A 27,861-nucleotide genomic window follows, 5' to 3' on the forward strand; every position below is an offset into this window, starting at 1 on the left:
AGAGGCCATTATAGGTCCATAGAGAGAGAGAGGCCATTATAGGTCCATAGAGAGAGAGAGGCCATTATAGGTCCATAGAGAGAGAGGCCATTATAGGTCCATAGAAAGAGAGGCCATTATAGGTCCATAGAGAGAGAGAGACCATTATAAGTCCATATATATAGAGAGAGAGAGACCATTATAAGTCCATATAGAGAGAGAGAGAGACCATTATAGGTCCATAGAGATAGAGAGAGACCATTATAGGTCCATAGAGAGAGAGAGAGACCATTATAGGTCCATAGAGAGAGAGATCGAGAGACCATTATAAGTCCATACAGAGAGACAATTATAAGTCCATAGAGTCATTGTAGAATACTAGTGAAGACAACAAACTGTGAAATAACACATACTGTATGAAATCATGTAGTAACCAAAAATGTTAAACAAATAGAAATATATTTGAGATTCTTCACCTGTCGTGTATTTGGCTATGCCGGATGAAGTGATATGACATGCTATTCGATAAAATAATTCATCCATAATTAAAATCACCTGATTGAGCTAATCATGTAAATGGAACTAACTAGAGAGTCGGGTCACCACAAAATAATATTTATTGAGCTGTTATCTTCCGAATAAACTCTTAAAGACCAAGTAATATTTTACATCAATAGCAGTCAACATTACTCTTCATCTCACTTCAGTCTCATCTGAAAGTTGTAAATTCTTGGTTATCTGCAAGAACCCTGGCTAACAATTTGAATCAGCAATGCAAAATTGGGTTTATTTATTTACTAAATAGCTAACTAATCACACAGAATTTCACCTTTATTTTATTTAACCAGGTAGGCTAGTTGAGAACAAGTTCTCATTTGCAACTGCGACCTGGCCAAGATAAAGCATAGCAGTGTGAACAGACAATACAGAGTTACACATGGAGTAAACAATTAACAAGTCAATAACACAGTAGAAAAAAAGGGGAGTCTATATACATTGTGTGCAAAAGGCATGAGGAGGTAGGCGAATAATTACAATTTTGCAGATTAACACTGGGGTGATAAATGATAAGATGTTCATGTAGAGATATTGGTGTGCAAAAGAGCAGACAAGTAAATAAATAAAAACAGTATGGGGATGAGGTAGGTGAACATGGGTGGGCTATTTACCAATAGACTATGTACAGCTGCAGCGATCGGTTAGCTGCTCAGATAGTAGATGTTTGAAGTTGGTGAGGGAGATAAAAGTCTCCAACCTCAGGGATTTTTGCAATTCGTTCCAGTCACAGGCAGCAGAGTACTGGAACGAAAGGCGGGCAAATGAGGTGTGGCTTTAGGGATGATCAGTGAGATACACCTGCTGGAGCGCGTGCTACGGATGGGTGTTGCCATCGTGACCAGTGAACTGAGATAAGGCGGAGCTTTACCTAGCATGGACTTTACCAGTGGGTCTGGCGACGAATATGTAGCGAGGGCCAGCCGACTAGAGCATACAAGTCGCAGTGGTGGGTGGTATAAGGTGCTTTAGTGACAAAACGGATGGCACTGTGATAAACTGCATCCAGTTTGCTGAGTAGAGTGTTGGAAGCAATTTTGTAGATGACATCGCCGAAGTCGAGGATCGGTAGGATAGTCAGTTTTACTAGGATAAGTTTGGCGGCGTGAGTGAAGGAGGCTTTGTTGCGGAATAGAAAGCCGACTCTTGATTTGATTTTCGATTGGAGATGTTTGATATGAGTCTGGAAGGAGAGTTTACAGTCTAGCCAGACACCTAGGTACTTATAGATGTCCACATATTCAAGGTCGGAACCATCCAGGGTGGTGATGCTAGTCGGGCATGCGGGTGCAGGCAGCAATCGGTTGAAAAGCATGCATTTGGTTTTTCTAGCATTTAAGAGCAGTTGGAGGCCACGGAAGGAGTGTTGTATGGCATTGAAGCTCGTTTGGAGGTTAGATAGCACAGTGTCCAAGGATGGGCCGGAAGTAAATAGAATGGTGTCGTCTGCGTAGAGGTGGATCAGGGATTCGCCCGCAGCAAGAGCAACATCATTGATATATACAGAGAAAAGAGTCGGCCCGAGAATTGAACCCTGTGGCACCCCCATAGAGACTGCCAGAGGACCGGACAGCATGCCCTCCGATTTGACACACTGAACTCTGTCTGCAAAGTAATTGGTGAACCAGGCAAGGCAGTTATCCGAAAAACCGAGGCTACTGAGTCTGCCGATAAGAATATGGTGATTGACAGAGTCGAAAGCCTTGGCAAGGTCGATGAAGACGGCTGCACAGTACTGTCTTTTATCGATGGCGGTTATGATATCGTTTAGTACCTTGAGTGTGGCTGAGGTGCACCCGTGACCGGCTCGGAAACCAGATTGCACAGCGGAGAAGGTACGGTGGGATTCGAGATGGTCAGTGACCTGTTTGTTGACTTGGCTTTCGAAGACCTTAGATAGGCAGGGCAGGATGGATATAGGTCTGTAACAGTTTGGGTCCAGGGTGTCTCCCCATTTGAAGAGGGGGATGACTGCGGCAGCTTCCCAATCCTTGGGGATCTCAGACGATATGAAAGAGAGGTTGAACAGGCTGGTAATAGGGGTTGCGACAATGGCGGCGGATAGTTTCAGAAATAGATGGTCCAGATTGTCAAGCCCAGCTGATTTGTACGGGTCCAGGTTTTGCAGCTCTTTCAGAACATCTGCTATCTGGATTTGGGTAAAGGAGAACCTGGAGAGGCTTGGGGGCGAGGAGCTGCGGGGGGGGGGCGAGCTTTTGGCCGAGGTTGGAGTAGCCAGGCGGAAGGCATGGCTAGCCGTTGAGAAATGCTTGTTGAAGTTTTCGATAATCATGGATTTATCGGTGGTGACCGTGTTCCCTAGCCTCAGTGCAGTGAGCAGCTGGGAGGAGGTGCTCTTGTTCTCCATGGACTTCACAGTGTCCCAGAACTTTTTGGAGTTGGAGCTACAGGATGCAAACTTCTGCCTGAAGAAGCTGGCCTTAGCTTTCCTGACTGACTGCGTGTATTGGTTCCTGACTTCCCTGAACAGTTGCATATCGCGAATTACACATACACATAATTAAATCATAACTTGATTACAAATGACGTCATAAAGGAAAACGTCCCGCGGGCGGAACAGATATGACAGCTTGTTACACAAAGGAAAAGGGTCTGGGTTTGAGTGAAAGAGCGGGAGACTGAGGAACAAAGGTTGGTAGGTTGGTGGTAGATGGAAGACCATGTTGCCAAACCGAGTCCTTTGTCCTTTGAAGAATGTCTCTGTTGGTCAATTGGATACGTTGTAGTAACGTCGTTGTGTGATAGATGGGATACTCTGTCTGTTCCTTACTAACCTGCATTTGCAGCTGCTGTTGCTAACTCAACGGCTAGGAGGTATCACTTCTGTAGTGAATAAGAGTTCAAAGTTCATTCCATTCGCAACCAAAGCTCACGCTGATGTTCGCTTTGTTCTGTAGTTATTATCTGAACCATTCTGACATAGGACCGTCGTCCCCACATCTTCGGAACAGGAAGTTCTGTTGTCATCAAGGCTTTATATAGGAAGGGAGAAGAGGGCGTGTTTGAAAAGTTTTATAGCCCATTACCCTTCACAGAGGCGGGCCACTGAGTGAGCAGCCCTAACTTATGAAAACCCACATCTCTCATTTTAGAAGCTAAAATCACATTTCATCCCATCACAAATAATTTCATATTCAAACATTTAAATTGAACAACAATTCCATGTGAATCCGATAACTCTGATGTGTAGACTTCCCACTGTAGAGTTTATGTCATCTTATCATTGATGAGAATGTCTCAGATGACAACCGAACTGACATCATATTCATTAAGTACCACCGCATATGTTCAATTGTTCGGATTACCAGAATATAGTTCACTTCCCCCACCTACTGATGTTCCCAGAATCTCTTTGTTAACCAAGGGCTTTTTAAATGTAACCTCAGTAGGTTAGAGAGAGGAAAAAGGGGGGAAGAGGTATTTATGACTGTCATAAACCTATCCCCCAGGCCAACGTCATGACACACCCTTTGCATGGATGACAGCTTTGCACACTCTTGGCATTCTCTCAACCAGCTTCACCTGGAATGCTTGCATATTCTGCTTGCATCTTCTTGCTTCATCTTCTACACATCCTACCATTCCAGTGTTTAATTGCTATATTGTAATTACTTCATCACCCTGGCCTATGTATTGCCTTACCTCTCTTATCCTAACTCATTTGCAAATGCTGTATATCTATTTTTTTAAAGGATTATTTATTGTATGTTTGTTTATACCGTAACTCTGTGTTGTTGTATGTGTCAAACTGCGTTGCTTTGTCTTGGCCAGGTCGCAGTCGCAAATGAGAACTTGTTCTCAACTGGACTACCTGGTTAAATAAAGGTGAAATAAAAAAAAGATGCTTTCCAACAATCTTGAAGAAGTTCCCACATACGTTGAGCACTTGTTGGCTGCTTTTCCTTCACTCTGTGGTCAGACTCATCCCAAACCATCTCAATTGGGTTGAGGTTGGGTAATTGTGGAGGCCAGGTCATCTGATGCAGCACTCCATCCATCCTTCTTGGACAAATAACCCTTACACAGCCTGGAGGTGTGTTGGGTTAATGTCCTGTTGAATCACAAATGATAGTCCAAAACCAGATGGGATGACATATCGGTGCAAATTGTTGTGGTAGCCATGCTGGTTATGTGTGCCTTGAATTCTGAATGAATCACAGTGTGTCACCAGCAAAGCATCCCAACACCCTCACACCTCCTCTTCCATGCTTCACGGTGGGAACCACACATGCCACGATCATGCGTTCACCTACTCTGCGTCTCATAAAGACAAGGAGGTTGGAAACAAAAATCAAACATTTGGACTCATCAGACCAAAGGACAGATGTCCACCGGTCTAATGTCCATTGCACGTTTTTCTTTTCCCAAACAAGTCTATTCTTCTTATCGGTGTCCTTCAGCAGTGGTTTCTTTGCAGCAATTCGACCATGAAGGCCTGATTCACGTAGTCTCCTCTGAGCAGTTGATGTTGAGATGTGTCTGTTACTTGAAGATTTTATTTGGGCTGCAATTTCTGAGGCTGGTAACTCTAAGGAACTTATCCTCTGCAGCAGAGGTAACTTTGAGTCTTCCTTTCCTGTGGTGGTCCTCATGAGAGCCAGTTTCATAATATCACTTGATAGTTTTTGCAACTGCACTTGAAGAAACTTTAAAAGTTCTTGAAATTTTCCGGATTGACTGACCTTCATGTTTCTCATTGCATATTTGAGCTGTTGTTGCCATAATGTGGACTTGGTCTTTAACCAAATAGGGCTATCTTCTGTATACCACCCTTACCTTGTCACCACACAACTGAATGGCACAAATTAACCTTTAACAAGGCACACCTGTTTATTGAAATGCATTCCAGGTGACTACCTCATGAAGCTTGTTAAGAGAATGCCAAGAGTGTGCAAAGCTGTTATCAAAGCAAAGGGTGTCTATGAAGAATCTCAAATGTAAAATCTATTTTGATTTTGTTTAAAATTTTTTTTGATTACTATATGATTCCATATGTGTTATTTTATAGTTTTGATGTCTTCACTATTATTCTACAATGTAAAAAAATAAAAAAATAAACCTTTTAATTAGGTGTGTCCAAAGTTTTGACTGGTAATGTCACACCCTGACCATAAAGAGCTTTTTTCTCTCTATGTTGGTTAGATGTGTTAGATGTGTGATTTAAGGATGGATTATCTAGGTGAATTATATTTCTATGATGGCCTAGGATGGTTCCCATTCAGGGGCAGCTGTTTATCGTTGTCTCTGATTAGGGATCATATTTAGGTAGCCATTTTTCCCATTGTGCTTTGTGGGATCTTGTCTATGTATAGTGGCCAGTGAGCATTATATTAGCGGCACGGTTCAGTTTGTTCTTTAAAGTTTTTCTATTCCAAAATAAAAGATGGAAACATACCACGCTGCATCTTGGTCCACTCCTTATAACGATCGTGACAGAAGATCCCACCACAAACGGACCAAGCAGCATGGCCAGGAGAAGACATCCTGGACATGGGAGGAGACAATGGCAGGAGACGAAAGCCTTCCATGGAAGCAGACGCAGGCGGATCAACGGCGACTCCGAAGTTCACTACCACAACGGAGGCCCGAGAGGCAGCCCCAATAATATTTTGGGGAAGGCACACAGGTTGGTCGGCAAAGCCGAGGGGCGAGTCTGAGAGCGAAGAGGAATATTGGGACTGAGCGAGGAGTATTGTCAGATAGTTGAGGGGAGTGATGAGGTAGAGTGGATGTTTTGGTGTCTGGTGACAGTCGCCGTGAGTCAGGCACCATGTTTTGCAGTGATACGTAATGTGTCTCAGTGCGCATCTACAGCCCGGTGCGTTCCGTGCCAGCTCCTCGCACTTGCCGTGCGAACGTGAGCATCCAGCCAGGATGGGTTGCGCCGGCTCAGCGCTCCTGGTCGCCAGTACGCCTCCTCGGTCCAGGATATCCTGCGCCGGCTCTACGCACTGTATCGCCAGTGCGCCATCACAGCCCAGTGCGTCCTGTGCCAACGCCCCACACTTGCCGGGCTAAAGTGAGCATCCAGTCAGGACGCGTTGTGCCAGCTCTACGCTCAAGACCTCCAGTGAGTCTTCACGGCACAGTATATCCTGCACCGGCCATACATACTGTGTCTCCAGTGCACCTCCAAAGTCCAGTACGTCCTATGCCTCTTCCCTGCACTGGCCCTTAGGTGCGTGTCATCAGCCCGGTGCCACCTGTACCGGTCCCACGCATCAGGCCTCCAGTGCGACTCCACAGTCCAGAGCTTCCGACGACAGTTCCCAGTCCAGAGCTTCTGGAAACAGTTCTATGTTAGCCTAGTATGGTTCCCAATCAGAGGCAGTTGTTTAATCGTTGTATCTGATTGTGGATCATATTTAGACAGCCATTTTCCCATTATGCTTTGTGGGTTCTTATCTGTGAGCATTATATTAGCGCCATGTTTTGTTTGTTTGTTCTGTTGTTTTGTTCTTTAAAGTTGTTCTATTCCTAAATAAACAATGGAAACATACCACGCTACATCTTGGTCCACTCCTTATAACGATCGTGACAGATACTGTATGGTTTTGGTTCTGATAGAGCACGACAGTGGAACTAAACTCATGGGGTATTTAAAAGTTGTGTTCTCCAAGATTCAGTGGCAACATCATTAATTTATACGTCAAAAAATTGATGTAACAACTGCAGATTTCCCATTTTAAATGTCCTATTACATTTTATCGAAACAATTTCATCCCCCGGCCGCGCTATTAGGCCATTCTCTAGAATATATCTACCCTGGCTGCCTCAGCAACATCATTATCCTGCCACTAGAAACAAATATAATTTTACTGACTGTAATAGCTAGGTGTTATCTTAGCTCTCCCCAAGCCCTGACAGGGACAGAACAGGAGAGAAGAGCAGGAGAGAAAATTGCCTCCGCCTGGTAAGTAGAGACAGGCTGCTTCATAAATGGCACCCTATTTTCTAAATAGTGCACTACTTTTGACCAGGGTCCATAGGGCTCTGGTAAAATGTAGTGCACTCTGTCTGGAATAGGGTTCCATTTGGGAAGCAGACACAACAGAGTGGTTCAGGACTTCTTGTAATCTCAAGTCAGCTATTAAGGTGCATAGTGCCTTATGCTCCTTTTGATGAAAGGAAAGATTTCCCTGACTCTGTTCTCTCTCTGTACTGAGACACTCTGTTCTCTTGTTAGGAAAATGTAACCAACAAATGTTATATATAGACTAGGTAATGACATTAACAAATTGTTATATATATATATATATAATAACAAACTATTATTTATTTATATATATATATATATATATATGACTGCTTAACGACACTAACTGTTTCATATATAGACTGGGTAATGACATTAATTGTTTTAGACTGGGTAATGACATTAACTAACTGTTTTAGACTGGGTAATGACATTAACTAACTGTTTTAGACTGGGTAATGATATTAACTAACTGTTTTAGACTGGGTAATGACATTAACTAACTGTTTTAGACTGGGTAATGACATTAACTAACTGTTTTAGACTGGGTAATGACATTAACTAACTGTTTTAGACTGGGTAATGACATTAACTAACTGTTTTAGACTGGGTAATGACATTAACTAACTGTTTTAGACTGGGTAATGACATTAACTAACTGTTTAGGCTGGGTAATGACATTAACTAACTGTTTTAGGCTGGGTAATGACATTAACTAACTGTTTTAGACTGGGTAATGACATTAACTAACTGTTTTAGACTGGGTAATGACATTAACTAATTGTTTTAGACTGGGTAATGACATTAACTAATTGTTTTAGACTGGGTAATGACATTAACTAATTGTTTTAGACTGGGTAATGACATTAACTAACTGTTTTAGACTGGGTAATGACATTAACTAACTGTTTTAGACTGGGTAATGACATTAACTAACTGTTTTAGACTGGGTAATGACATTAACTAACTGTTTTAGACTGGGTAATGACATTAACTAATTGTTTTAGACTGGGTAATGACATTAACTAACTGTTTTAGACTTGTTAATGACATTAACTAACTGTTTTAGACTGGGTAATGACATTGACTGGGTAATGACATTGACTGGGTAATGACATTGACTGGGTAATGACATTGACTGGGTACAGACAATGACTGGGTAATGACATTGACTGGGTAATGACATTGACTGGGTACTGACATTGGATGGGTGGCTGGAACAACTGTTGACAACATTCTCAATCCTTTGCTTGTGAGATTGGTATAGTAGTGGTTATACAGTGGGTATAGTAGTGGTAGTGGTTACAGTAGCGGTTAAACAGTGGGTATAGAAGTGGTAGTGGTTACAGTAATGGTTATACAGTGGGTATAGAAGTGGTAGTGGTTACAGTAGTGGTTATACAGTGGGTAAAGTAGTGGTAGTGTTTACAGTAGCAGTTATACAGTGGGTATAGTAGTGGTTATACAGTGGGTATAGTAGTGATAGTGGTTATACAGTGGGTATAGTAGTGGTTACAGTAGTGGTTATATAGTGGGTATAGTAGTGGTAGTGGTTATACTTTGGGTAAAGTAGTGGTAGTGGTTACAGTAGTGGTTATACAGTGGGTATAGTAGTGGTTATAGTAGTGGTTATACAGTGGGTTTAGTAGTGGTTACAGTAGTGGTTATATAGTGGTTACAGTAGTGGTTATACAGTGGGTATAGTAGTGGTTAAAGTAGTGGTTATACAGTGGGTATAGTAGTGGTAGTGGTTACAGTAGTGGTTATATAGTGGGTATAGTAGTGGTTACAGTAGTGGTTATACAGTGGGTATAGTAGTGGTTACAGTAGTTGTTATACAGTGGGTATAGTAGTGGTTATAGTAGTGGTTATACAGTGGGTTTAGTAGTGGTTACAGTAGTGGTTATATAGTGGGTATAGTAGTGGTTACAGTAGTGGTTATACAGTGGGTATAGTAGTGGTTACAGTAGTGGTTATACAGTGGGTATAGTAGTGGTAGTGGATACAGTAGTGGTTATGCAGTGGGTATAGTAGTGGTTACAGTAGTGGTTATATAGTGGGTATAGTAGTGGTTACAGTAGTGGTTATATAGTGGGTATAGGAGTGGTTATACAGTGGGTATTGTAGTGGTTACAGTAGTGGTTATATAGTGGGTATAGTAGTGGTTACACAGTGGTTATAGTAGTGGTTACAGTAGTGGTTATGCAGTGGGTTAAGTAGTGGTAGTGGTTACATTAGTGGTTATATAGTGGGTATAGTAGTGGTAGTGGTTATACAGTGGGTATAGTAGTGGTAGTGGTTACAGTAGTGGTTATACAGGGGGTACAGTAGTGGTAGTGGTTACAGTAGTGTTTATGCAGTGGGTATAGTAGTGGTTACAGTAGTGGTTATTCAGTGGGTATAGTAGTGGTAGTGGTTATACAGTGGGTATAGTAGTGGTTACAGTAGTGGTTATACAGTGGGTATAGTAGTGGTAGTGGTTACAGTAGTGGTTATGCAGTGGGTATAGTAGTGGTAGTGGTTACAGTAGTAGTTATACAGTGGGTATAGTAGTGGTTATGCAGTGGGTATAGTAGTGGTTACAGTAGTGGTTATACAGTGGGTACAGTAGTGGTAGTGGTTACAGTAGTGGTTATGCAGTGGGTATAGTAGTGGTAGTGGTTACAGTAGTGGTTATACAGTGGGTATAGTAGTGGTTATGCAGTGGGTATAGTAGTGGTTACAGTAGTGGTTTTACAGTGGGTACAGTAGTGGTAGTGGTTACAGTAGTGGTTATGCAGTGGGTATAGTAGTGGTTACAGTAGTGGTTATACAGTGGGTACAGTAGTGGTAGTGGTTACAGTAGTGGTTATGCAGTGGGTATAGTAGTGGTTACAGTAGTGGTTATTCAGTGGGTATAGTAGTGGTAGTGGTTATACAGTGGGTATAGTAGTGGTAGTGGTTACAGTAGTGGTTATATAGTGGGTATAGTAGTGGTTACACAGTGGGTATAGTAGTGGTAGTGGTTACAGTAGTGGTTATATAGTGGGTATCGTAGTGGTAGTGGTTACAGTAGTGGTTATACAGTGGGTATAGTAGTGGTTATACAGTGGGTATAGTAGTGGTAGGGATTACAGTAGTGGTTATACAGTGGGTACAGTAGTGGTAGTGGTTATGCAGTGGGTATAGTAGTGGTTACAGTAGTGGTTATTCAGTGGGTATAGTAGTGGTAGTGGTTATACAGTGGGTATAGTAGTGGTAGTGGTTACAGTAGTGGTTATACAGTGGGTATAGTAGTGGTAGTGGTTACAGTAGTGGTTATGCAGTGGGTACAGTAGTGGTAGTGGTTATGCAGTGGGTATAGTAGTGGTAGTGGTTACAGTAGTGGTTATACAGTGGGTATAGTAGTGGTTATGCAGTGGGTATAGTAGTGGTTACAGTAGTGGTTATACAGTGGGTGTGGTAGTGGTTACAGTAGTGGTTATGCCGTGGGTATAGTAGTGGTTACAGTAGTGGTTATTCAGTGGGTATAGTAGTGGTAGTGGTTATACAGTGGGTATAGTAGTGGTAGTGGTTACAGTAGTGGTTATATAGTGGGTATAGTAGTGGTTACACAGTGGTTATTGTAGTGGTATTGGTTACAGTAGTGGTTATATAGTGGGTATAGTAGTGGTAGTGGTTACAGTAGTGGTTATACAGTGGGTATAGTAGTGGTTATACAGTGGGTATAGTAGTGGTAGTGGTTACAGTAGTGGTTATGCAGTGGGTATAGTAGTGGTTACAGTAGTGGTTATATAGTGGGTATTGTAGTGATAGTGGTTACAGTAGTGGTTATACAGTGGGTATAGTAGTGGTTACAGTAGTGGTTATGCAGTGGGTATAATAGTGGTTACAGTGGTAGTTATACAGTGGGTATAGTAGTGGTTACAGTAGTGGTTATGCAGTGGGTATAGTAGTGGTTACAGTAGTGGTTATGCAGTGGGTATAGTAGTGGTTACAGTAGTGGTTATATAGTGGGTATAGTAGTGGTTACAGTAGTGGTTATATAGTGGGTATAGTAGTGGTTACAGTTGTGTTTATATAGTGGGTATAGTAGTGATTACAGTAGTGGTTATACAGTGAGTATAGTAGTGGTTATACAGTGGGTATAGTCGTGGTTATATAGTGGGTATAGTAGTGGTAGTGATTACAGTAGTGGTTATACAGTGAGTATAGTAGTGGTTATACAGTGGGTATAGTAGTGGTTATATAGTGGGTATAGTAGTGGTTACAGTTGTGGTTATATAGTGGGTATAGTAGTGATTACAGTAGTGGTTATACAGTAAGTATAGTAGTGGTTATACAGTGGGTATAGTCGTGGTTATATAGTGGGTATAGTAGTGGTAGTGGTTACAGTAGTGGTTATACAGTGGGTATAGTAGTGGTTACAGTAGTGGTTATACAGTGGGTATAGTAGTGTTTACAGTAGTGGTTATACAGTGGGTATAGTCGTGGTTATATAGTGGGTATAGTAGTGGTAGTGGTTACAGTAGTGGTTATACAGTGGGTATAGTAGTGGTTACAGTAGTGGTTATACAGTGGGTATAGTAGTGGTTACCGTGGAGGCTTTGATCTCTAAAGCATGCTGGCTCGAATCAGAGAAAGCGGTTGTCTATCAGATGCTGTGAATGTATACAACAGTGACATTTATTTACTGACATTGTGGTGGTTACCACACTGCTATTTGACTGTCTCTTATGAGCTTATGGTTATCTTTTCTTTTACATAATCTTAGTTTTATTTATTTGAACTCTGTGTTTTCCAATTTCCTAATCCATAAAGTCAAACAGGAAGTCATTCCGCACACTAGCTCCTCCTCTTAACTCATGTTATCTGAGCAACCACAACACATAAAAGAACAATGATTATTTTTCATGGAAGTGGAATGTAGAGAGGTTACATTTTATTTCCTCCCCCGAGCAGAATGATCTGATTTGGAAGAACGCTTGCTGGGAAGGAACACAATATCTAATATTGTAAAATAACCAACAGAACATCACATTGACTATCGGGACATTTCAGTGGTGGACCCATGCCATCTGAAACAGAAAGGTTGTAGCGGTTGTGGTCTTCCTCTTCTGAGGAGGAGTAGGACATTTCGGACCAATATGCAGCGTGGTAAGTGTTCATCATATTTATTACACTGAACAAGGAAACATACGAACAAGCGAATAAAGAAGAAACGAAACAGTCGTGAATGGTGAAGGACACTGACATGGAAAATAACCACCCACAAACAAGAGTGAGAAAACAGGCTGCCTAAGTATGGTTCTCAATCAGAGACAACGATTGACAGCTGCCTCTGATTGGAAACCATACCAGGCCAAACACATAGAAATATAAACACAAGAACAAAACATAGAATGCCCACCCCAACTCACGCCCTGACCAACCTAAAAATATAAACATACGAAAGGAACTAAGGTCAGGACGTGAAAAAAGTAAATGTTTTGCTTTTCATTGTCACTTTGTAAAAATAACATCTAAGATAACAAATGTGGAGCAGACATTTCCCAACGAATTTGGAAAATTAAGACAAATCGAAAGAACACGAAACATTCATCATACTAATTAACACATTATTATCTCACAGACTTGCGTCCCAAATGGCATCCTGTTCCCTACTATCAGCCCCTGGTCCTAATAAATGCACTACAAAGGGATTAGGGTCATATTTTGGGACGCAGACCCTCCTCTCGTTCCCCAGGTGAATGAAGGGCCATGGTGGAGTCGGAGAAAAGTCCAGTAAATTAGAAAAATAGGTCCCACAGGTAACAAATACAATTAATATTATCTTATCAGTGGATTTGGAGCGTTGATCAAAGAATATTTAATTATTGCGATAATAATTAGACGTTTACAATGTTAATTAGGCTTGATAGTTGTTTAATCTATAATAAAGAGTTGGTACCATAGGAACGTAATCTGAGCAGGATTCTGCCTCTGTAATTCCAATACCTTCATATGTGTCATAGTGTGAATAAACAGTAATAACTTTTGTGCACAACTGTAATATTTACATAAGCACCTGTGGCATTTTCACCAAATGAGAATAGCAGAATGGAAACAAGCATAGTTGCTCTTTCTCTCTCTCTGTCTCTCTCTCCCCGTCTCTCTGTCTCTGTCTCTCTCTGTCTCTCTTTCTCGGTTTCGCTCTCTTTATTTCTCTCTCTCTCTGTCTCTCTCTCTTTCTCTCTCTCTCTTTCTCTGTTTCGCTCTTTCTTTCTCTCTTTCTCTCTTTCTGTCTCTGTCTCTGTCTCACTCTATGGGGCTAAAACTGATTAAACTTCCCATTGCTTTGAATCCTTCATGCAAGGCCAAATCCTGTCATGGACACATGATAACTGGTGTGGAGCGGAAATGGGCTCTCCTCTCTACAATGCTCCGTATGTCCCTGCTCTGCAGCCATAAAGCATTGGGGCAAATTAAATTAGATCCACTCCAAACCCTCTGCTTTCTGCGTGTAATCTGTAATCCCTACAATAATCCTGGTGGGAGGATATCGTGCATAATATAATCAGAGTTCTTATGAAACTTATCAGAGATACTAACAAGTAGAGAGTTAACAATAGAGATACTAACAGGAAACGGTAGATATACTAACAGGAAACGGTAGATATACTAACAGGAAACGGTAGAGATGCTAACAGGTAACGGTAGAGATGTTAACAGGTAACGGTAGAGATGCTAACAGGTAACGGTAGAGATGCTAACAGGTAACGGTAGAGATGCTAACAGGTAACGGTAGAGATGCTAACAGGTAACGGTAGAGATGCTAACAGGTAACGGTAGAGATGCTAACAGGAAGAGAGTAACAGTAGAGATACGGATTCACATTGAGAAATCACTGCATTGACTACAGAAATAATTGCTGTTGATGTGCAGCCATTGACAATGGTCGAGGATGTCAGCTTCAATGCCCAAATTACATTTCTAGAACGAGTCTCCAAGATAGCATGTCAAAAAACTGCAATGGCCTGGATGCAGAAAATGTACAATTATTGCTATCCAAGTACAAAGCTCGGGCTTTCAAACAACAGATTGTTGGACGTCTCTAACAGTAACTGTTGGGATGTACTAAAGATTAGGGAGTCAACTGTAGCAGAGACTCACTCTCTCTCGCATACACACACAAGCCCACGGAGTTGTGAAGACAAAAGTAGGATTATGGTACACTGCAGACAGCGTTCAGCTTTTCTTTAAACAAACAGCACATTGAAGTCTTTGAGCTGTGTACCCCATAACACAATAGATGTGTACCCCAATAACACAACAGATGTGTATCCTAGATACCCCATAACAGAACCGATGTTTGCCCTAGATACCCCATAGCACAACAGATGTGTACCACATAACACAACATATGTGTACCCTAGACACCCCATAACACAACAGATGTGTACCCTAGACACCCCATAAAACAACAGATGTGTACCCTAGACACCCCATAGCACAACAGATGTGTACCAGATAACAGATGTGTACCCCATAACACAACAGATGTGTACCCCATAACACAACAGATGTGTACCCCATAACACAACAGTTGTGTACCCCAGATACCCCATAACACAACAGATGTGTACCCTAGACACCCCATAACACAACAGTTGTGTACAACAGATACCCCATAACACAACAGATGTGTACCCCATAACACAACAGATGTGTACCCCATAACACAACAGATGTGTACCCCATAACACAACAGATGTGTACCCCATAACACAACAGTTATTGTGTACCCCATAACACAACAGTTATGGTGTACCCCATAACACAACAGTTATGGTGTACCCCATAACACAACAGTTATGGTGTACCCCATAACACAACAGTTATGGTGTACCCCATAACACAACAGTTATGGTGTACCCATAACACAACAGTTATGGTGTACCCCATAACACAACAGTTATGGTGTACCCCATAACACAACAGTTATGGTGTACCCATAACACAACAGTTATGGTGTACCCCATAACACAACAGTTATGGTGTACCCCATAACACAACAGTTATGGGGTACCCCATAACACAACAGTTATGGTGTACCCCATAACACAACAGTTATGGGGTACCCCATAACACAACAGTTATGGTGTACCCCATAACACAACAGTTATGGGGTACCCCATAACACAACAGTTATGGTGTACCCCATAACACAACAGTTATGGGGTACCCCATAACACAACAGTTATGGGGTACCCCATAACACAACAGTTATGGGGTACACACATCTGTTGTGTTATGGGGTACACACAACTGTTGTGTTATGGGGTACACACAACTGTTGTGTTATGGGGTACACACAACTGTTGTGTTATGGGGTATCTAGGGTACACAACAGATGTGTACCCCATAACACAACAGATGTGTACCCCATAACACAACAGATGTGTACCCCATAACACAACAGATGTGTACCCTAGATACCCCATAACACGACAGATGTGTACCCCCATAACACGACAGATGTGTACCCCGTAACACGACAGATGTGTACCCCGTAACACGACAGATGTGTACCCCGTAACACGACAGATGTGTACCCTAGATTCCCATAACACAATGAATGTGTCCCCCATAAAACAACAGATGTGTACCCCTTAACACAATATATGTGTATATCTGTCCTCTGTAGTGTAACCTATATCTGTCCTCTGTAGTGTCACCTATATCTGTCCTCTGTAGTGTCACCTATATCTGTCCTCTGTAGTGTCACCTATATCTGTCCTCTGTAGTGTAACCTATATCTGTCCTCTGTAGTGTCACCTATATCTGTCCTCTGTAGTGTCACCTATATCTGTCCTCTGTAGTGTCACCTATATCTGTCCTCTGTAGTGTAACCTATATCTGTACTCTGTAGTGTAACCTGTATCTGTACTCTGTAGTGTAACCTAAATCTGTACTCTGTAGTGTAACCTATATCTGTCCTCTGTAGTGTAACCTATATCTGTCCTCTGTAGTGTAACCTATATCTGTCCTCTGTAGTGTAACCTATATCTGTCCTCTGCAGTGTTACCTATATCTGTCCTCTGTAGTATTACCCATATCTGTCCTCTGTAGTATTACCTGTATCCTATATATGTCCTCTGTAGTGTTACCTATATCTGTCCTCTGTAGTGTTACCTATATCTGTCCTCTGTAGTGTAACCTATATCTGTCCTCTGTAGTGTAACCTATATCGGTCCTCTGTAGTGTTACCTATATCTGTCCTCTGTAGTGTTACCTGTAACATGTAGTGTAACCTATATCTGTGCTCTGTAGTGTAACCTATATCTGTCCTCTGTAGTGTTACCTATATCTGTCCTCTGCCGTGTTACCTATATATGTCCTCTGTAGTGTTACCTATATCTGTCCTCTGTAGTGTTACCTATATCTGTCCTCTGTAGTGTTACCTAAATCTGTCCTCTGTAGTGTTACCTAAATCTGTCCTCTGTAGTGTTACCTAAATCTGTCCTCTGTAGTGTTACCTAAATCTGTCCTCTGTAGTATTACCTGTATCCTATATATGTCCTCTGTAGTGTTACCTATATCTGTCCTCTGTAGTGTTACCTATATCTGTCCTCTGTAGTGTAACCTATATCTGTCCTCTGTAGTGTAACCTATATCTGTCCTCTGTAGTGTAACCTATATCTGTCCTCTGTAGTGTTACCTGTAACATGTAGTGTAACCTATATCTGTGCTCTGTAGTGTAACCTATATCTGTCCTCTGTAGTGTTACCTATATATGTCCTCTGTAGTGTTACCTATATTTGTCCTCTGTAGTGTTACCTATATCTGTCCTCTGTAGTGTTACCTAAATCTGTCCTCTGTAGTGTTACCTAAATCTGTCCTCTGTAGTGTTACCTAAATCTGTCCTCTGTAGTGTTACCTATATCTGTCCTCTGTAGTATTACCTATATCTGTCCTCTGCAGTGTTACCTAAATCTGTCCTCTGTAGTGTTACCTAAATCTGTCCTCTGTAGTATTACCTATATATGCCCTCTGTAGTGTTACCTATATCTGTCCTCTGTAGTGTTACCTATATCTGTCCTCTGTAGTATTACCTATATCTGTACCCTGTAGTGTTACCTATATATGTCCTCTGTAGTGTTACCTGTATATGTCCTCTGTAGTGTTACCTATATCTGTACCCTGTAGTGTTACCTATATCTGTACCCTGTAGTGTTACCTATATCTGTCCTCTGTAGTGTTACCTATATCTGTCCCCTGTAGTGTAACCTATATCTGTACCCTGTAGTGTAACCTATATCTGTCCTCTGTAGTATTACCTATATCTGTACCCTGTAGTGTTACCTGTACCCTGTATTGTTACCTATATATGTCCTCTGTAGTGTTACCTATATCTGTACCCTGTAGTGTTACCTATATATGTCCTCTGTAGTGTTACCTATATCTGTCCTCTGTAGTGTTACCTATATCTGTCCTCTGTAGTGTTACCTATATCTGTCCTCTGTAGTGTTACCTATATCTGTCCTCTGTAGTGTTACCTATATCTGTACCCTGTAGTGTTACCTAAATCTGTCCTCTGTAGTGTTACCTATATCTGTCTTTGTTCGATGAGCTAAAGCAGAGGCTGTAAATGAAGTCTTCTCACTGACTTGAATAAATGCTTAATTAAAATTGCTGGCAGGAGTTTTTAATGAATAAATCCAGACTAAATTAGCACCTACTAATAAAAAAACGCTAATGTTTAATTCATCAGATGAGGAATTTGCGATTCCAATGAGTGACTTCCTAACAGCCTTACAGCCTCTTTTGTGTCTCTTTTCTCAACATTTGTTTTGGACAAACTTCATGTGATCCGCTCGGAGAAATACAGCTTTTCTGAGTTCCAAATGACATCCTATTCCCTACATAGTGCACTACTTTGGACCCTACTCCCTATATAGTGCACTACTTTGGACCCTACTCCCTACATAGTGCACTACTTTGGACCCTACTCCCTATATAGTGCACTACTTTGGACCCTACTCCCTATATAGTGCACTACTTTGGACCCTACTCCCTATATAGTGCACTACTTTTGACAAGGACCAGGTGCACAATGAAGGGAATAGGGTGTTATTTGGGACTGGTGTTGAGATGTTTGTTACAGACTCAAAGCTGCTCCCGGGCCAAGAGTTTTGTTGAAGTTCATTTCCTGGTGTTATACTTGTAATGGTTTTCTTTTTATCTGAGGTTTAGACCAGAGGGAACTGAAAAGGTCACTACACCGTCATATTTTATCAGCAGAGACCAGTTTTACACCTTGTACTCCATTCAGGGAGGAGGCGGAAGAGAGGGAACACACACCATCCGGTACACCTGTTCATATGCAGACAGAGAGCGAGAGAGGCACAGTGTCGTTTCAGACCCAGAGAGAGAGGGAGAGGGAGAGAGAGGGAGAGGGAAGTTACAGGCCCAGAGAGAGAGGGAGAGGGAAGTTACAGGCCCAGAGAGAGAGGGAGAGGGAAGTTACAGGCCCAGAGGGAGAGGGAAGTTACAGGCCCAGAGAGAGAGGGAGAGGGAAGTTACAGGCCCAGAGAGAGAGGGAGAGGGAAGTTACAGGCCCAGAGAGAGAGGGAGAGGGAAGTTACAGGCCCAGAGAGAGAGGGAGAGGGAAGTTACAGGCCCAGAGAGAGAGGGAGAGGGAAGTTACAGGCCCAGAGAGAGAGGGAGAGGGGAGTTACAGGCCCAGAGAGAGAGGGAGAGGGAAGTTACAGGCCCAGAGAGAGAGGGAGAGGGAAGTTACAGGCCCAGAGAGAGAGGGAGAGGGAAGTTACAGGCCCAGAGAGAGAGGGAGAGGGAAGTTACAGACCCAGAGAGAGAGGCAGAGTGTCATTTCAGACCCAGAGAGATAGGGAGAGTGTCATTACAGGCCCAGAGAGAGAGGGGGAGGGAAGTTACAGGCCCAGAGAGAGAGGGAGAGGGAAGTTACAGGCGCAGAGGGAGAGGGAGAGGGAAGTTACAGGCCCAGAGAGAGAGGGAGAGGGAAGTTACAGGCCCAGAGAGAGAGGGAGAGGGAAGTTACAGGCCCAGAGAGAGAGGGAGAGGGAAGTTACAGGCCCAGAGAGAGAGGGAGAGGGAAGTTACAGACCCAGAGAGAGAGGCAGAGTGTCATTTCAGACACAGAGAGATAGGGAGAGTGTCATTACAGGCCCAGAGAGAGAGGGGAGGGAAGTTACAGGCCCAGAGAGAGAGGGAGAGGGAAGTTACAGGCGCAGAGGGAGAGGGAGAGGGAAGTTACAGGCCCAGAGAGAGAGGGAGAGGGAAGTTACAGGCCCAGAGAGAGAGGGAGAGGGAAGTTACAGGCCCAGAGAGAGAGGGAGAGGGAAGTTACAGGCCCAGAGAGAGAGGGAGAGGGAAGTTACAGGCCCAGAGAGAGAGGGAGAGGGAAGTTACAGGCCCAGAGAGAGAGGGAGAGGGAAGTTACAGGCCCAGAGAGAGAGGGAGAGGGAAGTTACAGGCCCAGAGAGAGAGGGAGAGGGAAGTTACAGGCCCAGAGAGAGAGGGAGAGGGAAGTTACAGACCCAGAGAAAGAGGCAGAGTGTCATTTCAGGCCCAGAGAGATAGGGGGAGGGAAGTTACAGACCCAGAGAGAGAGGCAGAGTGTCATTTCAGACCCAGAGAGATAGGGAGAGTGTCATTACAGGCCCAGATAGAGAGGGGGAGGGAAGTTACAGGCCCAGAGAGAGAGGGAGAGGGAAGTTACAGGCCCAGAGAGAGAGGGAGAGGGAAGTTACAGGCCCAGAGAGAGAGGGAGAGGGAAGTTACAGACCCAGAGAGAGAGGCAGAGTGTCATTTCAGACCCAGAGAGATAGGGAGAGTGTCATTACAGGCCCAGATAGAGAGGGAGAGGGAAGTTACAGGCCCAGAGAGAGAGGGAGAGGGAAGTTACAGGCCCAGAGAGAGAGGGAGAGGGAAGTTACAGGCCCAGAGAGAGAGGGAGAGGGAAGTTACAGGCCCAGAGAGAGAGGGAGAGGGAAGTTACAGGCCCAGAGAGAGAGGGAGAGGGAAGTTACAGGCCCAGAGAGAGAGGGAGAGGGGAGTTACAGGCCCAGAGAGAGAGGGAGAGGGAAGTTACAGGCCCAGAGAGAGAGGGAGGGAAGTTACAGGCCCAGAGAGAGAGGGAGAGGGAAGTTACAGGCCCAGAGAGAGAGGGAGAGGGAAGTTACAGACCCAGAGAGAGAGGGAGAGGGAAGTTACAGGCCCAGAGAGAGAGGGAGAGGGAAGTTACAGGCCCAGAGAGAGAGGGAGAGGGAAGTTACAGACCCAGAGAGAGAGGCAGAGTGTCATTTCAGACCCAGAGAGATAGGGAGAGTGTCATTACAGGCCCAGAGAGAGAGGGGGAGGGAAGTTACAGGCCCAGAGAGAGAGGGAGAGGGAAGTTACAGGCGCAGAGGGAGAGGGAGAGGGAAGTTACAGGCCCAGAGAGAGAGGGAGAGGGAAGTTACAGGCCCAGAGAGAGAGGGAGAGGGAAGTTACAGGCCCAGAGAGAGAGGGAGAGGGAAGTTACAGGCCCAGAGAGAGAGGGAGAGGGAAGTTACAGGCCCAGAGAGAGAGGGAGAGGGAAGTTACAGGCCCAGAGAGAGAGGGAGAGGGAAGTTACAGACCCAGAGAAAGAGGCAGAGTGTCATTTCAGACCCAGAGAGATAGGGAGAGTGTCATTACAGGCCCAGAGAGAGAGGGGGAGGGAAGTTACAGGCCCAGAGAGAGAGGGAGAGGGAAGTTACAGGCCCAGAGAGAGAGGGAGAGGGAAGTTACAGGCCCAGAGAGAGAGGCAGAGTGTCATTTCAGACCCAGAGAGATAGGGAGAGTGTCATTACAGGCCCAGAGAGAGAGGGGGAGGGAAGTTACAGGCCCAGAGAGAGAGGGAGAGGGAAGTTACAGGCCCAGAGAGAGAGGGAGAGGGAAGTTACAGGCACAGAGAGAGAGGGAGAGGGAAGTTACAGGCCCAGAGAGAGAGGGAGAGGGAAGTTACAGGCGCAGAGGGAGAGGGAGAGGGAAGTTACAGGCCCAGAGAGAGAGGGAGAGGGAAGTTACAGGCCCAGAGAGAGAGGGAGAGGGAAGTTACAGGCCCAGAGAGAGAGGGAGAGGGAAGTTACAGACCCAGAGAAAGAGGCAGAGTGTCATTTCAGACCCAGAGAGATAGGGAGAGTGTCATTACAGGCCCAGAGAGAGAGGGGGAGGGAAGTTACAGGCCCAGAGAGAGAGGGAGAGGGAAGTTACAGGCCCAGAGAGAGAGGGAGAGGGAAGTTACAGGCCCAGAGAGAGAGGGAGAGGGAAGTTACAGACCCAGAGAGAGAGGCAGAGTGTCATTTCAGACCCAGAGAGATAGGGAGAGTGTCATTACAGGCCCAGAGAGAGAGGGGGAGGGAAGTTACAGGCCCAGAGGGAGAGGGAAGTTACAGGCGCAGAGAGAGAGGGAGAGGGAAGTTACAGGCCCAGAGAGAGAGGGAGAGGGATGTTACAGGCGCAGAGAGAGAGGGAGAGGGAAGTTACAGGCCCAGAGAGAGAGGGAGAGGGAAGTTACAGGCCCAGAGAGAGAGGGAGAGGGAAGTTACAGGCCCAGAGAGAGAGGGGGAGGGAAGTTACAGGCCCAGAGAGAGAGGGAGAGGGAAGTTACAGGCCCAGAGAGAGAGGGAGAGGGAAGTTACAGGCCCAGAGAGAGAGGGGGAGGGAAGTTACAGGCGCAGAGAGAGAGGGAGAGGGAAGTTACAGGCCCAGAGAGAGAGGGAGAGGGAAGTTACAGGCCCAGAGAGAGAGGGAGAGGGAAGTTACAGACCCAGAGAAAGAGGCAGAGTGTCATTTCAGACCCAGAGAGATAGGCAGAGTGTCATTTCAGACCCAGAGAGAGAGGGGGAGGGAAGTTACAGGCCCAGAGAGAGAGGGAGAGGGAAGTTACAGGCGCAGAGAGAGAGGGAGAGGGAAGTTACAGGCCCAGAGAGAGAGGGAGAGGGATGTTACAGGCGCAGAGAGAGAGGGAGAGGGAAGTTACAGGCCCAGAGAGAGAGGGAGAGGGAAGTTACAGGCCCAGAGGGAGAGGGAGAGAGGGCGAGGGAAGTTACAGGCCCAGAGAGAGAGGGAGAGGGAAGTTACAGACCCAGAGAGAGAGGCAGGCCCAGAGAGAGAGGGAGAGGGAAGTTACAGGCCCAGAGAGAGAGGGGGAGGGAAGTTACAGGCCCAGAGAGAGAGGGGGAGGGAAGTTACAGGCCCAGAGAGAGAGGGAGAGGGAAGTTACAGGCCCAGAGAGAGAGAGAGGGAGAGTCATTACAGGCCCAGAGAGAGAGGGGGAGGGAAGTTACAGGCCCAAAGATAGAGGGAGAGTGTCATTAAAGGCCCAGAGAGAGAGGGGGAGGTTACAGAGGCAGAGTGTCAATTCAGACACAGAGAGGGGGAGGGAAGTTACAGGCCCAGAGAGAGATGGGGAGGGAAGTTACAGGCCCAGAGAGAGGCAGTGTCATTACAGACCCAGAGAGAGAGAGGGGGAGGGAAGTTACAGGCCCAGAGAGAGGGGCAGTGTCAATTCAGACCCAGAGGGAGAGGGAAGTTACAGACCCAGAGAGAGGGGCAGTGTCAATTCAGACCCAGAGAGAGAGGGGGAGGGAAGTCACAGAACCAGAGAGAGAGGGAGAGGGAAGTCACAGGCCCAGAGACAGAGGCAGAGTGTCATTTCAGACCCAGAGGGAGAGGGAAGTTACAGACCCAGAGAGAGGGGCAGAGTGTCATTTCAGGCCCAGAGAGAAGGAGAGGGAAGTTACAGACCAGAGAGAGAGGTTAGAGTGTCATTTCAGACCCAGAGAGAGAGGGGAGGGAAGTCACAGACCCAGAGAGAGAGGGAGAGGGAAGTCACAGACCCAGAGAGAGAGGGAGAGTGTCATTACAGGCCCAGAGAGAGTGGGAGAGGGAAATCACAGGCCTATAGAGAGAGGTAGAGTGTCATCACAGGCCCAGAGAGAGAGGGAGAGTGTCATCACAGGCCCAGGGAGAGAGGGAGAGTGTCATCACAGGCCCAGAGAGAGAGGTAGAGTGTCATCACAGGCCCAGAGAGAGAGGTAGAGTGTCATTTCAGACCCAGAGAGAGAGGGGAGGGAAGTCACAGACCCAGAGGGAGAGGGAAGTCACAGACCCAGAGAGAGAGGGAGAGTGTCATTACAGGCCCAGAGAGAGTGGGAGAGGGATATCACAGGCCTACAGAGAGAGGGAGAGTGTCATCACAGGCCCAGAGAGAGGGAGAGTGTCATCACAGGCCCAGAGAGAGAGGGAGAGTGTCATCACAGGCCCAGAGAGAGAGGCAGAGTGTCATCACAGGCCCAGAGAGAGAGGGAGAGTGTCATCACAGGCCCAGAGAGAGAGGGAGAGTGTCATCACAGGCCCAGAGAGAGAGGGAGAGTGTCATCACAGACCCAGAGAGAGAGGGAGAGTGTCATCACAGGCCCAGAGAGAGAGGGAGAGTGTCATCACAGGCCCAGAGAGAGAGAGGGAGAGTGTCATCACAGGCCCAGAGAGAGAGGTAGAGTGTCATCACAGACCCAGAGAGAGATGGAAGAGTGTCATCACAGGCCCAGAGAGAGAGGGAGAGTGTCCTTACAGGCCCAGAGAGAGAGGGAGAGTGTCATCACAGGCCCAGAGAGAGAGGGAGAGTGTCATCACAGGCCCAGAGAGAGAGGGAGAGTGTCCTTACAGGCCTATAGAGAGAGAGGGAGAGTGTCCTTACAGGCCTATAGAGAGAGGGAGAGTGTCATCACAGGCCTATAGAGAGAGGGAGAGTGTCATCACAGGCCCAGAGAGAGAGGGAAGAGTATTATTACTGACCCAGAGAGAGAGGGAAGAGTATTATTACTGACCCAGAGAGAGAGGGAGAGTGTTACTACAGACCCAGAGCAGAGCCAACCTGTGACTGTGGGAAACACTGTCAAATAATGTGTTGTTTTTTTCAACCAAAGAAGGAAAGTCTGTTCTGTTTTTGTCAAGTCAACGTAGAGATAAAGATGAAGTGAGCCACTATGGGGCTCTGGTCGAACATAGTTCACTATGAAGGGAATAGGGCCCTATGGGGCTCTGGTCGAACATAGTTCACTATGAAGGGAATAGGGCCCTATGGGGCTCTGGTCGAACATAGTTCACTATGAAGGGAATAGGGCCCTATGGGGCTCTGGTCGAACATAGTTCACTATGAAGGGAATAGGGCCCTATGGGGCTCTGGTCGAACATAGTTCACAATGAAGGGAATAGGGCCCTATGGGGCTCTGGTCGAACATAGTTCACCATGAAGGGAATAGGGCCCTATGGAGCTCTGGTCGAACATAGTTCACTATGAAGGGAATTGGGCCCTATGGGACTCTGGTCAAACATAGTTCACTATGAAGGGAATAGGGCCCTATGGGACTCTGGTCAAACATAGTTCACTATGAAGGGAATAGGGCCCTATGGGGCTCTGGTCGAACATAGTTCACTATGAAGGGAATTGGGCCCTATGGGGCTCTGGTCGAACATAGTTCACTATGAAGGGAATAGGGCCCTATGGGGCTCTGGTCGAACATAGTTCACTATGAAGGGAATTGGGCCCTATGGGACTCTGGTCAAACATAGTTCACTATGCAGGGAATAGGGCCCTATGGGGCTCTGGTCGAACATAGTTCACTATGAAGGGAATTGGGCCCTATGGGGCTCTGGTCGAACATAGTTCACTATGAAGGGAATTGGGCCCTATGGGGCTCTGGTCGAACATAGTTCACTATGAAGGGAATTGGGCCCTATGGGGCTCTGGTCGAACATAGTTCACTATGAAGGGAATTGGGCCCTATGGGACTCTGGTCAAACATAGTTCACTATGAAGGGAATTGGGCCCTATGGGACTCTTGTCAAACATAGTTCACTATGAAGGGAATTGGGCCCTATGGGGCTCTGGTCGAACATAGTTCACTATGAAGGGAATAGGGCCCTATGGGGCTCTGGTCGAACATAGTTCACTATGAAGGGAATTGGGCCCTATGGGGCTCTGGTCAAACATAGTTCACTATGAAGGGAATGGGGCCCTATGGGGCTCTGGTCGAACATAGTTCACTATGAAGGGAATTGGGCCCTATGGGGCTCTGGTCGAACATAGTTCACTATGAAGGGAATTGGGCCCTATGGGGCTCTGGTCGAACATAGTTCACTATGAAGGGAATTGGGCCCTATGGGGCTCTGGTCGAACATAGTTCACTATGAAGGGAATTGGGCCCTATGGGACTCTGGTCGAACATAGTTCACTATGAAGGGAATTGGGCCCTATGGGACTCTGGTCAAACGTAGGACACAATACACTGAGTTTACAAAACATTAGGAACACCTTTCTTTATATTTAGTTGAACTCGCCCCTTTTGCCCTCAGAACATCCTCAATTTGTCAGTTCATGGACTCTACATGGTGTTGAGTCCACAGGGAGGCTGGGTCATTGACTCTACATGGTGTTGAGTCCACAGGGAGGCTGGGTCATTGACTCTACATGGTGTTGAGTCCACAGGGATGCTGGGTCATTGACTCTACATGGTGTTGAGTCCACAGGGATGCTGGGTCATGGACTCTACATGGTGTTGAGTCCACAGGGATGCTGGGTCATGGACTCTACATGGTGTTGAGTCCACAGGGATGCTGGGTCATGGACTCTACATGGTGTTGAGTCCACAGGGATGCTGGGTCATGGACTCTACATGGTGTTGAGTCCACAGGGATGCTGGGTCATGGACTGTACATGGTGTTGAGTCCACAGGGATGCTGGGTCATGGACTCTACATGGTGTTGAGTCCACAGGGAGGCTGTGTTCCATAGGGAGGCTGGGTCATGTTGACTCTACATGGTGTTGAGTCCACAGGGAGGCTGTGTTCCATAGGGAGGCTGGGTCATGTTGACTCTACATGGTGTTGAGTCCACAGGGAGGCTGTGTTCCATAGGGAGGCTGGGTCATGTTGACTCTACATGGTGTTGAGTCCACAGGGAGGCTGTGTTCCACAGGGAGGCTGGGTCATGTTGACTCTACATGGTGTTGAGTCCACAGGGAGGCTGTGTTCCATAGGGAGGCTGGGTCATGTTGACTCTACATGGTGTTGAGTCCACAGGGAGGCTGTGTTCCACAGGGAGGCTGGGTCATGTTGACTCTACATGGTGTTGAGTCCACAGGGAGGCTGTGTTCCATAGGGAGGCTGGGTCATGTTGACTCTACATGGTGTTGAGTCCACAGGGAGGCTGTGTTCCACAGGGAGGCTGGGTCATGTTGACTCTACATGGTGTTGAGTCCACAGGGAGGCTGGGTCATGTTGACTCTACATGGTGTTGAGTCCACAGGGAGGCTGGGTCATGTTGACTCTACATGGTGTTGAGTCCACAGGGAGGCTGGGTCATGTTGACTCTACATGGTGTTGAGTCCACAGGGAGGCTGTGTCATGTTGACTCTACATGGTGTTGAGTCCACAGGGAGGCTGGGTCATGTTGACTCTACATGGTGTTGAGTCCACAGGGAGGCTGGGTCATGTTGACTCTACATGGTGTTGAGTCCACAGGGAGGCTGGGTCATGTTGACTCTACATGGTGTTGAGTCCACAGGGAGGCTGGGTCATGGACTCTACATGGTGTTGAGTCCACAGGGATGCTGGGTCATGGACTCTACATGGTGTTGAGTCCACAGGGATGCTGGGTCATGGACTCTACATGGTGTTGAGTCCACAGGGAGGCTGGGTCATGTTGACTCTACATGGTGTTGAGTCCACAGGGAGGCTGGGTCATGTTGACTCTACATGGTGTTGAGTCCACAGGGAGGCTGGGTCATGTTGACTCTACATGGTGTTGAGTCCACAGGGAGGCTGTGGTCCATAGGGAGGCTGGGTCATGTTGACTCTACATGGTGTTGAATCCACTGGGAGGCTGTGTTCCATAGGGAGGCTGGCCCACGTTGACTCTACGTGGTGTTGAGTCCACAGGGAGGCTGTGTTCCATAGGGAGGCTGGCACACGTTGACACTACAAGGTGTTGAATGCGTTCCACAGGGATGCTGGGTCATGTTGACTCTACAAGGTGTTGAATGTGTTCCACAGAGATTCTGGGTCATGTTGACTCTACGTGGTGTTGAATGCGTTCCACAGGGATGCTGGCCCATGTTGACTCTACGTGGTGTTGAATGCGTTCCACAGGGATGCTGGCCCACGTTGACACTACAAGGTGTTGAATGCGTTCCACAGGGATGCTGGGTCATGTTGACTCTACAAGGTGTTGAATGTGTTCCACAGGGATGCTGGGTCATGTTGACTCTACAAGGTGTTGAATGTGTTCCACAGGGATGCTGG

The sequence above is a fragment of the Oncorhynchus masou genome, chromosome 24, assembly GCF_036934945.1.
Source record: "Oncorhynchus masou masou isolate Uvic2021 chromosome 24, UVic_Omas_1.1, whole genome shotgun sequence".
In the NCBI taxonomy this organism is placed as follows: domain Eukaryota; kingdom Metazoa; phylum Chordata; class Actinopteri; order Salmoniformes; family Salmonidae; genus Oncorhynchus; species Oncorhynchus masou.